General features: G+C 39.0%; 1 protein-coding gene across 9 annotated transcripts in view; it reads right to left on the bottom strand.

Annotated features, from left to right (window-relative positions):
* Positions 1-12,415, bottom strand: part of LOC138751586 (RNA-binding motif, single-stranded-interacting protein 3) — a 1,523,265-nt gene that overhangs the window by 647,976 nt on the left and 862,874 nt on the right. The window lies entirely within an intron of this gene.

The following is a 12,415-nucleotide window of genomic DNA, read 5'->3' as shown; positions in this document are numbered from 1 at the left end:
TCTCATTTACCTTATCTGACAAAACCATCTTATATCCATTATTCTTTCCAATTATTACATCAAAAGGTTACAACCCTCACAACAAAATATCACCTTTCTGAATTAAATGAAACTTATCAATATGATGTAAATATTGAAGTTTTTTTTTAATTTTGTATGAGCAAAGATGATAAATGATATCTCCTGGGTACAGCATCAGTTATGATTTACACAGACTTTGTGGGATTCTACCGTTATGAAGAGTCTCCGATATCACAGCATTGGTCATTCACACAGGATCAACCAAAACTGCAAATCTCCAATTCTGTCCGTAATTTTAGATAACATACCAACATTCTGTGATCAAAAGGGGTAGGACCTGTAATTCAACAACATCGGCGTCTGTGTCTAATGTCACGTATAACATACCGTATTTTACAGCATGTTAGACTAACTTGTTTTTCACAAAAATAGGACTCAAAATATTTCCCCGGTTTCATATGCCAGATGGAAATTAGGGTGATAATGGTGAGCAACACTGACAGTAACACTGTCGGACTCCGCACTGGTCATTGTGGTGTTGAAAAATTGTCAGGACTGTGAGAGATGAGACTGGACACAAGGATTTGCAATCAAATGTTACTTGTATTAAAACACAACAATTAATAGAAGAATATGGGAATAAAGCACATACGTGCACAATATGAAAGAGTGTGGTAAAAATATGCATAATTTAAGAAGACATACACACACAATGTATAAAGGAGTGTGGGAATAATGCTTTGTGATTGCCCTCACAATCTGACAGACCTAGTGTCAAACCTAGGGTTAGAGTTCAGGTTAGTTTGTCAATATCCAGGCAGCAGGATAATCATCCCTCTTGTATTCACTGGTCTCCTCTCTCAGTGGTTCTGTGTCACTATAAACTGACACTTTTGGTTGCCCCAGGCTTTCATTACCCTGTGCCTGTTTCTAGCTCTTAGAGGGATCAGTTGTGCATTTTGATATGTCCTGGGGTGACATTATTGTCTGCATAGTGGATGACCTTCCATTCACACCTTAGGGTTAGGTGTGGGATTGGGGTCAGGGATAAGGTTAGGGCTTAAGGTTGGGATTCTAGTTAGGGTTAGGTGTGGGGTTAGAGTTAGGTGTGGGGTTAGAGTTAGGTGTGGGGTTAGAGTTAGGTGTGGGGTTAGGGTAAGTTGCCCACAGCAACAGAGAGCAAGCAGCGAGTCCAGGGACTGAGCAAGACAATGGGCTGTGGAAGATAGCAGGCAGTGTACTGCCAGGACAGAGTGAGACATCGGGCCATGAGAGAGAGCAGGCACTAAAAAATATTACAAATATACTAAGAAAATTACAGTACATAATACACAATACCTGAGTTGGTCCTGGAATGCCGAGGAGGTAACAAGTTGGAACTGGAAAGGCTCCATCATTCTGGTTCTGAGGTTTTTACACAGCATGCATTCTGGGAAAATGGGAATATTTTCCTGGAACGCAACGGTGGCTGTGTAAAAAAACATAAGTGTCATCTTGACTGTAGCAAGATTACTTGCGCTTAAATATTTATTCATATTGAACTGTGGGTCATGTACTGCAGCTTTAAATTTCCATTTGTTGGAGCAAAGACTTCTGATGTTTACAAAATGACTGCTGCAGTTTAATTTCAGAAAAAATATGTAGCTTTAAAATCTTCTTAATATGATAACCACAACAATATAATTTCTTGCATCAACTGCACCTCACACCACAGAAATTACATAAATCCAAACCAGAAATTTCAGAAAGGTGGTTTAGGTGTGGTGTGGACATTGGAACCTTTATCCACTCAACTTGGCTGTGTAAAAGGTAAAATCCCTCTGGGAGGACCTGGGGGAAATTCTGAAAAAAAATTATATAGGTGGATTTTCCGCAGGATCTGGAATTGTATCTTCTGTGGAACATTGTGGATATGAGTTTTAAACTGTCATAGTTACCAAATTTAGTGTGTGAAGGTTGCCTTGGAGGTAGCCAGGAAATTTTTAGGGGTCACGTGGAAGTTCGACTCACACCTGAATTCTTTCTTTCTTTGGCTTGGCTTCGCGGATGAAGATTTATGGAGGGGTATGTCCACGTCTGTTGCAGGCTCGTTGGTGACTGACAAGTCCGATGCGGGACAAGCAGGCACGGTTGCAAGGGAAAATTGGTTGGTTGGGGTTGGGTGTTGGGTTTTTCCTCCTTTGTCTTTTGTCAGTGAGGTAGGCTCTGTGGTCTTCTTCAAAGGAGGTTGCTGCCCGCCGAACTGTGAAGTGCCAAGATGCACGGTTGGAGGCGATGAAGAGTTGTATTCCCCTGGAGAAAATCATGTACAATTTAAGGAAGAAATATGATGCATTTGTTGGGGTACGGCAGCCTTATCTGCAACATATAGGTACACAGATTATAGTTACACCCCTTCTAAATAGAAGAAAGGTAAAAATCCGTACTAATAGGGAAATGACTGAGATTAATGAAGTGATTTGTGCCGCAGATGATGTGCTCTGGTTTTGTGTCTTTTTCATTTTACTTTATGTTATATTGGGTTTAAATTTTATTCCTTTTAAAGGTGTGTGACTCAATAGATTTTGTTTTTTTTAATGTTAGTTTATTCTAAATAATCTTTTCCTCGTGATATTAGGGAGAGAAGGGGGGTGGCAGTGGAAAGGGCTCTGAATCTCAGTGAGGAGAAACATTGATATTGTTGTTCTGCATTTGAGTGACTCTTGGAAAATCAAAAAAAAATACTCAAAAAATATGATAACCACAAAGTAAAAACATGTTCTATATGAGAGTATACTTAAAAGTAGTCAAGAACTGATTCAGTTATTTTTGCAAAACTTAAAAAAAGTGATTCATCCCATCCATAATGCATGCGAACAATGAGATTTGAGGGAAATAAAAATAATCAACATGTCTCTGTAGGTTTTTCTTATAGAATGCCAAGCGTTGCTACTTCAAATAACAAATATTCTCTTGCTTCAAGGACAGGTTGACTTGTAAGGGTTCAGAGCTTCAATTTTCCAGACACTGACAGATATGTTTCCTTAACCTACAATCAATAAAATGGAAGTTTCCAAATAATTTACATGCTGACCGGGACATAAAGCAGGGCTTTACATGTCAATAATTCCTCACCAGGCAAACTAAACTCTCCTTTTAACAGTTTAGCATTATATCACATCACCAAAGAATCAAATAATCTAGGCAGAAAGCAAAGGAGGCAGATAGAATCAAGACATCAAACCAAAGATGAGATGACATTGCTTGGAAGGAATGAAGTGGAGTTTAAAAGAAATAAATGTTATCAATATCATGACCAATTATACCAAATCACCAGAACAAATAGAAGAGCCATTTAACCCAAAACAAGGTAGTCCTTTTAAAGTTCATAATATCAGGTCAGTACTATAGCAAGTGTCTCATTCAATAGGGTTACAAGCTGATGCATATGCCAACAGTGCTTCACTCACCTGATTATACGAAAATAACTTTATTTTTTTCCACAGTAATTATGCTTCTTTGTGTAAAAAATAAAAACATAAACAAGGCCATATCTCATCAAAGAATAAAATGCTGGTAAAAATGATCATCAAACAACTACAGGACACAACCACAGCCAATCATCAAACAACTAAAGAACACAACCACAGCCAATTATCAAACAACTACGGAACACAACCAAAGCCAATCATCAAACAACTAAAGAACACAACCACAGCTAATCATCAAACAACTACGGAACACAACCACAGCCAATCATCAAACAACTAAAGAACACAACCACAGCCAATCATCAAACAACTAAAGAACACAACCACAGCCAATCATCAAACATCTAAAGAACACAACCACAGCCAATCATCATACAACTACAGAACACAACCACAGCCAATCATCATACAACTACAGAACACAACCACAGCCAATCATCAAACAACTACAGAACACAACCACAGCCAATCATCAAACATCTAAAGAACACAACCACAGCTAATCATCAAAGAACTAAAGAACACAACCACAGCCAATCATCAAACAACTAAAGAACACAACCACAGCCAATCATCAAACATCTAAAGAACACAACCACAGCCAATCATCATACAACTACAGAACTCAACCACAGCCAATCATCAAACATCTAAAGAACACAACCACAACCAATCATCAAACAACTACGGAACACAACCACAGCCAATCATCAAACATCTAAAGAACACAACCACAGCCAATCATCATACAACTACAGAACACAACCACAGCCAATCATCAAACATCTAAAGAACACAACCACAACCAATCATCAAACATCTAAAGAACACGACCATAGCCAATCATCAAACATCTAAAGAACACAACCACAGCCAATCATCAAACATCTAAAGAACACAAACACAGCCAATCATCAAACAACTACAGAACACAACCACAGCCAATCATCAAACAACTAAAGAACACAACCACAGTCAATCATCAAACAAATAAACAACACAACCACAGCTAATCATCAAACAACTAAAGAACACAACCAGAGCCAATTAATCATCAAACAACTAAAGAACACAACCACAGCTAATCATCAAACAACTAAACAACACAACCACAGCTAATCATCAAACAACTAAACAACACAATCACAGCTAATCATCAAACAACTACAGAACACAACCACAGCTAATCATCAAACAACTAAAGAACACAACCACAGCCAATTAATCATCAAACAACTAAAGAACACAACCACAGCCAATCATCAAACAACTAAAGAACACAACCACAGTCAATCATCAAATAACTACAGAACACAACTACAGCCAATCAATCATCAAACATCTAAGGAACACAACCACAGCCAATCAATTACTTGCAAAACTACCAAATCAGGATGACAAAGACTATCAGAAAATCATCTAAATAGGTCTCAGACCAGTTCAGTGACATGATAATATAAAAAGGTTAAATGTACATTTACCATCTGAGAATGTTTTTGTTTTAATGTGCACACAACGTCCAGTATGAGAAAGAGCAAATTACTGTCCCGAGACAGTTAAATAATATATTTTTTCAGATTTTTCCTTCTACAGTACATTAAAAATTGAACTATCAGCAAAATGATGGCAAAGGTCAAAACGGTATTCCATGTTCAGCAGATCCATTGGTTCCCTGCATTGCATGCATAACACTTTACTATTAATAGGAGTTACATTTAGATAATTAAGTTTGCACATCAATAAGTCACGTCAGTATCTTTCTCACAGATAGAAGAACCTGGTCCATTGCAGACAGATATTTACAAACTTCCTACAGATCTTAGGTGGCATTGCTAAAAAGTGAATCAGGAAATATGTTCTTTACATTCTATCTGAGTGATTTAGTGCAAGAGCTTCATGGGTAACTCCCAGCCCAAAGAAGCTCAGATTTGCAGGAAAGTTTAAGAAAGTAGGTCCATTTATTTTAGAGCTAGATAAGTCCCTTTTCCACTAGCACATTGTCCGAGGAATTAACGGTGAATTGACTGGGACAGGGGCCAGTGGAAAAAGAAAACAGTCAGCATGCTGGCGTCAAATTATGTCATTTCATGCCAGGGATTGACAGCCTCTACCTCTACTCGTATCCCTGGTGTCAGCTGACTCCGGCGTTCCGAATAAACCAGTGGAAAATGGACTGCAGAAAGTCACCAGATTCCCGAGGATGAGTTGTGTTCAGTGGAAAAACAGTCAGTGTCTTAGTTAAAGGTGGCCATGTGTAAACAGCACAAACGACGGTTTCTTATCCTGGGTCACTGCATGACCAGTTAACAGGGAGGCCAGTGGAAAAGGGCTAATAGATTTAGAGACAGAGAAACAAAAGTTGCCACTGCTGGAATCTTGAGGAGACAAAGAATTGCTGGATGAATTAGCAATAGTAGTTTTCAACTGACATTCACAAGTAGCAATAAACATTAAACAAGGCAGTTGCAGAAAGATTTTAAGAAAACCTTTGCAGAATCGCAGTGGAAAATGTGCACTGCTATTGATGAACAAATAACACACAGTAGCAGTAGTAGCTTAGTGATAAAATCAGCCTTTTGTTTTACCTGATAGCATAATATACTGTCATGCAGATAGTAGCCCCTTTCACACTTGCATCTTGTCCCAGGAATTAACAGCCAATTGGCTGGATAAGGCTCAAGAGTGAAAGCAAAATCGTCTGAACGCTGGAGTGAAATGATGTCATTTCACGCCAGGGATAGATGGCCTCGATCCCTACTGCAATTCTTGGTATCTCCCGATGCCAGCGTGCAGATTAGGCTAGTGTGAAAGTTGGAATTGCATTCTAGACAGAAATGACACACATTTTTGTGTGAGTGCAGGAACGTTAAGGATAAAAAATCAAAATGAAGGTATAAACTTTGCCATGGGAAAGCCACAGCAAGAGAGAGTGAGAGAGAGAGAGAGAGAGAGAGAGAGAGAGAAATGCTAGCAATAAATAGCAATAGTGGACAATTTATGAACATCGTGGAAAAACTGATAGGGCTATTGTGCACAATTTATAAAGACTGTGGGATAAAGCGATGGTGAACCTGCCCTCCCAGAATTCTGTGCGGCAGAGAAACCCCTCCATAAGTGCTCCATGCATACAGCACTTTCTCTGTCACATGGAATTCTAGGAGGGCAAGTCAGACATCATTTTTTTTCCCCCACGGTCTTTATAAATTCTGCACAATAGCACTACCAATTTTCCCACTCTGTTTAAAAATTGTCCGCTTTGTTATTTATTACTTGCACATTCCCACAGTCCCTTATAAAGGTTTATATAGGTCAGCACAACAACAGGGGCTGAAGGGCTCATACAATTTTGTTTAAATACAAAATCATAATACATTGATCAGAATTTATGGCAAGTTCTCCATTGCTCGATTGTAATGACGTCACCAGAAGAAAGTAAAGCACTCCTATCTCCAAGGATGGCTCGAGGTGGATATGAAAAAATGTAGTCTCCCGGTTACAAGTGGCCAAGCATGAATAGCAAAAATGCCATTCCTATTCTGAGATACTGAATGGCCGATTTATTGGGATGCAAGTGTAGAAAGAGTTAGTGAGTCACCTTGATGGCTATTAATTACTCAGTCATCTCTTTTATCTATCAATCACTGTCTGAACTCCAGGACAGATTTGATACTATGCACAACGTTGCATTGTATCATTTTTACAACAAATTTTTTCACTTCAGTTGTGAGCAGTCAATTATGCTTTTTACATTGCCCTTTCTCATTTTTTTTCACCACAACATCTGCTGTGTAAAAAGCAGTGAGATGAATTAGGGGGGTGGGGGGTGGTGAGGAGGGTCATTCCCATTCCATCTTTTTTTTGCAAAGGGACCGAGTAAAATTGCAGGAGTGCCTGCAATGTAAAAGGCTCTTCTGGCATTCTGGAAACATTTCGGTTAAGGATGAGTATGTGTACCATAATTTTCTTTGTGTAGCATAATTTTCTGAGTGTATTTATAGGTAAGCATTCAAAACTTTGAAAAAATATGCAAGTAGGTCAACAGAAATATCTTTTTAATAATACCACTGTCCCAGTCTCTCCTGGTGGCCTGCTGTCCCAATCCTCTCCCGGCGGCCTGCCGCCTGCTCTCTGTTACTGAAGGCCCCTAACCCAATCTGTGACGATAATGCCACCCACTGTACAGAGAATAAACTTATCCCAGGACACATTAAGATGCGATGCATAACAAGTGCTGGAATGGAAGTAAGGCACTGATCTCACTAAGAGCTAGAAACAGGCACAGGGCAATGAAAGCATGGGTCAACCAAAAGTGTCAGTTTATAGTGACACAGAACTTCTGAGAGAAGAGACCAGGGAACACAAAATTGATGATTATCCTGCTGCCCGCACTAACTACTTAACCTTAAGCCTAGATTTGACACTAGGTCTGCCAGATTGTAAGCAAGCTGGTCTATGGGTTTGTCCTCAGTTTGAACAGTCTGAAGCACTCTGGCCCGCTCTCTTCCCCAACCACCCCCCTGCCACTGATAGCCTGCACCAGCCCCCAATGATAGCTAGTGGTGATAATAAAGAGATTACTTAAGGTGGTATGTGAGTAGAAAGTAAAGTATGAAATCCATTGCTATTGATCAATACTTGCAGTAGATTTTCCCACGCTCTTTTATAAATTGTGTGAACATGCTTTATTCAATGGTGCACATATTTTCCCATGCTCTTTCATAAATTGTGTGCATGTTTTATTACATTTTGTGCAATTTTTCCCAATGCTATTTTGTGCGTGTATATTTTTATTCCTGCTACAATTTTCCCACACTCTTCCATTAATTATTGTGTGTTAATAAAAATAACGTATGATTGCAATCCTTGTGTCCAGATTCATCTCTTATAGACCTGACACTTTGTCAACACAACAATGACCAATGCAGGGATTGACAGTGGCATTACTCACCATTATCACACCAATTTCAGCCTGGTGTATAAAACTTGGGGAATATTTTTGAGCCTTTTTTTTGGAAAAAAAAATGGGTCTAATATGCCATCAAATACATGTTATACATGACACTCGATGCAGATACTAACTCTGTTGAGTTACATGTCTCACCCCTTTTGTTTGCGGAAGCCGGCTTGCTGAGTAAAAAAAAAATCGCACTGACATGGAAAAAGGTCGACTTTGTTCGCTTCAGTGTGAACGACCATAGCCAGCTTCTTGGCAGAATTTTATTACAGAAATGGCACGGAATTTCCATGTAAAAAACCATAAAAGTGGCTTATATAAGTAGTGGGTTGATATCTGTGGCCTTTATTGTCAGAGATTTATTCATAGCAAAACATTTCTAATAAAATCCTAAGAAACAAACAAAATGATTTCTCAATGTAACCAGAATACAAAATCAGATTCTTTTACCAGTGGATGTAACTGCAGTTTGCATCAGGCATATTTAATTTTTAGCCTTCAATAAGATTAAATTGTAATTAAGGGTCAAGTATAATCAGCCAATATATTCCAGGTACCAAAAATCTTACAATTTCTCTAATCAAATATCCACATTAGGCTGTATGCACCATGAGGGCTTTGAGTTGTAGTTTACCAGCTATCTTAAATTGCAAATGTGGACAATTAAAATATTATTGTCTTTAATAATAAAACCTTAAATAAGACCTGGGAAAAAAATCAGCTTTTCCCAAAGCTGACCACAGGTTATACCTGAGAAAACCCACTAAAGTGATGTGGTCCCAACATGAGATCTGACGCCAAGTGAATATGAGGTTCTAATATACGTGCCAAATTAAAAAATATTTTCTTTTGCACACTGGACGCCCATCTCAAACCAGAGCACTACATGCAGCATGTCCAGCAGAAAGAACAAGAGCTGCCTTCAATCATTAGCCACTGTATCCATCTGTAATTAGCTTCCTGATCAAGGGTGGCCAAACTTACTTAACGCAAGAGCCACATACAATAAACTTCAGATATCTGAGAGCTGCAAGGCATGAAAAATATTGCAATGCACATTTACCTGTACGTAATAATATTTATTCATGTATGTGGTTTTTTTTTAAAGTTCTAATTTCTATTAGTTTCAATCATTTAAAAATGTACAGTGGAACCCCGATTTAACACAACCTGATTTCATGCTAATCTGGATAATAACACAATGAGTCATTTGACTCGGCATCCGGCTGCCGCGGGGAGCAGGTACCTCAGGTTGCCAAGGGGAGCTCGGGCTGCTGCAGTGAGTGGGGACAGTCGGTTTACTAAAAATTAATTTGTGTTTTAATTTCAACTGTAACCACAACCATTTATTGGAACCCCGATTTAGTGAAACCCTGCTTTATTCATGACGCTATTTTTCAGACCCAAATTATTGTGTTATAATGGGGTTCCACTGTACACAAAGACAAACTAAATACTTTAAAAATCCTGCTGATTTTTTGTGGAAATCTCTGCCCAAGGAAGCAGCAGAGACTGACTTATTAAATATATATAAGATACAGTAATATAGATTTGTTCATCGTAGGGGAATTAAGGGTTATAGGGGAAAAGGTGGAGCTGGGTCCATGGCCAGATCACCTGTGATCTTACTGAATGTGGGAGCAGGCTCAGTGGGCTGGATGGATGACTTCTGCTCCTGTTTTTGATGTGCTCTCTTCAGGAACACTGCTGCCACTAGTCTCTGCAGATACTGTACCTGCACCATTTGAGCATCCACAACAGAGCGCATGATGCAAAAAGCGATCCAATGCACAGCTGCCTTCTGAGGCAGGGAAAGACCAGGGGACCCACAGCTCCATTCCCCTCTTCCCAGTTGCCAGTGGGTTGGGGGGAGTGGGTGCTGGGAGTGGAGGCTGGATATGGAGCCATCCAACCTGTGGGGCCAGGGCTTGCCTCTGGCCACTAATAGGACCTTCACTACTGCTGCCAGCTCCAGCTCTGTCCTGGCTTGGTGCTTGGTTTGGATGCAGGGATGTCCCTGGGTGTCTTCAGGAGCACTGGTATCTCTTCCAGCCAAGATATTTTCGCGAGCCAAATATTACATGTCAAAGAGCCTGATGCGTCATGCGAGCCACAGCTTGGCCACCCCTGTTCTAAATCAACTGGATATGCACAGCCACTTCACTCCACCTTGCCTTCTCTTTCCATGGGTGCTGCCTGATCTGCGAACTCTTTCGAGCATTTTCTGTTTTTGTTTCAGATTTTTAACATCTGAAGTTCCTTTCCTCTCCACTAATTTTTAGGTAGGAAATCATTTTTCCGATCATGTAGTTGCCCAACTCCAAGGGCAAAAACAGTTTCTATCACCTGTTGAGAGTAGAAGAGCAAAGAAGGCCATAGGTAAATTAAGTTATGATGTGCTCCATTCAATCACAACGTTTATACAATACATGGCTTTTTACAAAAGTGAAGTTGAGTAATCTTAAGTAGGGGTATGTGATTTAAAATAATTAGTTCTGAGTCGAGCATGATGCTAAGGCTTTGCAGGGAATAATTCAGCCTCAGGTCATATGTCCCAAAAGAGGAGCTTGATTAGGGGGTAAAAATGAAAAAAAGTTGCAATTCATCAGATACTTGTGGTCAGAATGGTATTTTAAAAATGTTGAGATGGTCTGGAAATCCAGACAAATTTTGAAGGAAAATTGTCAAACATTATCAGGATTCAGACAAAAATTGACCACAGAGCCCCAGAAAAGTCTCTGAGTGACCATGCAGATGAAGATGAAGGGACAATGCATTTCTGTTTGAATGTCTCTGGGAAAAGGCAGTTGCTGAAGAAGCACTGATCTTGTGAAAACACCACAATACTCTTTACAGATTGGTGGCAAATATTTATCCCACAACCAACTGCACTTAACTGGTCATTTATTGACCAGCTTTTGTGCATGTGGTTATATTCAAAATTAGTTAACTAACAGCAGCACATTGTAATCTATTGAAAAAAGCTGGGGAAAAAAAAACCCAGGAGAATGCAATTCGATCTCTCTGTTAGTGCTGGCTCTTTTTAAAATTTTTTTATTTTTTTTATTTTTCATACTATGAACCATATTGACCAAAATACACATAAATATTTCCCTCTTGAATATACACAGTGTCATTTTCCCCCCCTCCCTTCCCTCCCTCCTTCAACCCCCTCCCCACCCACTCAACGTTCAAAATGTATGAGACATTAAACCCATTAAACAATGTCATCACACAATGAAAATAAACAAGAAAATTGTGTCATCTACTTTTACATACTGGGTCAGTTCATTTCGCCTTCCTCTCCTTCTGTTATTTTAGGGGGTGGAGGTCCGTGGTAGGACTTCTCTGTTGTGTTCCATGTACGGTTCCCAAATTTGTTCGAATACTGTGATGTTATTTTCTTTGAAGGAACTAATAAATTAGCTGAATCCTTCTCAAGTCTCTGTTCATTTTCATTTTGAAAGCTGTTAAACATTTCCACTGACCTTTAAGGAAGAGCAATGCAGGTAAAGACATCCTGCTGCTACAATAAATATTTCTCTGTTCAATTGTCCATATTTTAAATCAATGTTCTCTGTTTACTATCCCTCTTGTCAGTGAAAATATCTCAATACTCACTATAAAAATCTTCAATATTGTAAAGCACCTTTACTAAATCTTGCATCACTCCAACTAAAATACGGTTGTTGCCAAATAAATCTTGGTTTTCAATCTAATGCATATATTTTCCCACACATTTCTGTTATAGCTTAATAAGAAGATTTGACAAACCATCTTAAATTCCACATAATTATTAAATTCTTGTAGAATTGAGCTTTGGACTTTGCTCACATCTATGAAGGAGCATTTAATCCAGGTTTTACACATTCGCACAAGGCCATACTGTTTTTATATGTAAGGCCATTGAGATATTAAGACAAAGATATTTGAACATACTTGAAGGCAAGAAAATTTTTTTGCAGCAATG

Source organism: Narcine bancroftii, chromosome 1 (genome assembly GCF_036971445.1).
Source record: "Narcine bancroftii isolate sNarBan1 chromosome 1, sNarBan1.hap1, whole genome shotgun sequence".
Classification (NCBI taxonomy): Eukaryota; Metazoa; Chordata; class Chondrichthyes; order Torpediniformes; family Narcinidae; genus Narcine; species Narcine bancroftii.
This window is presented reverse-complemented; position numbering and strand designations above follow the sequence as displayed.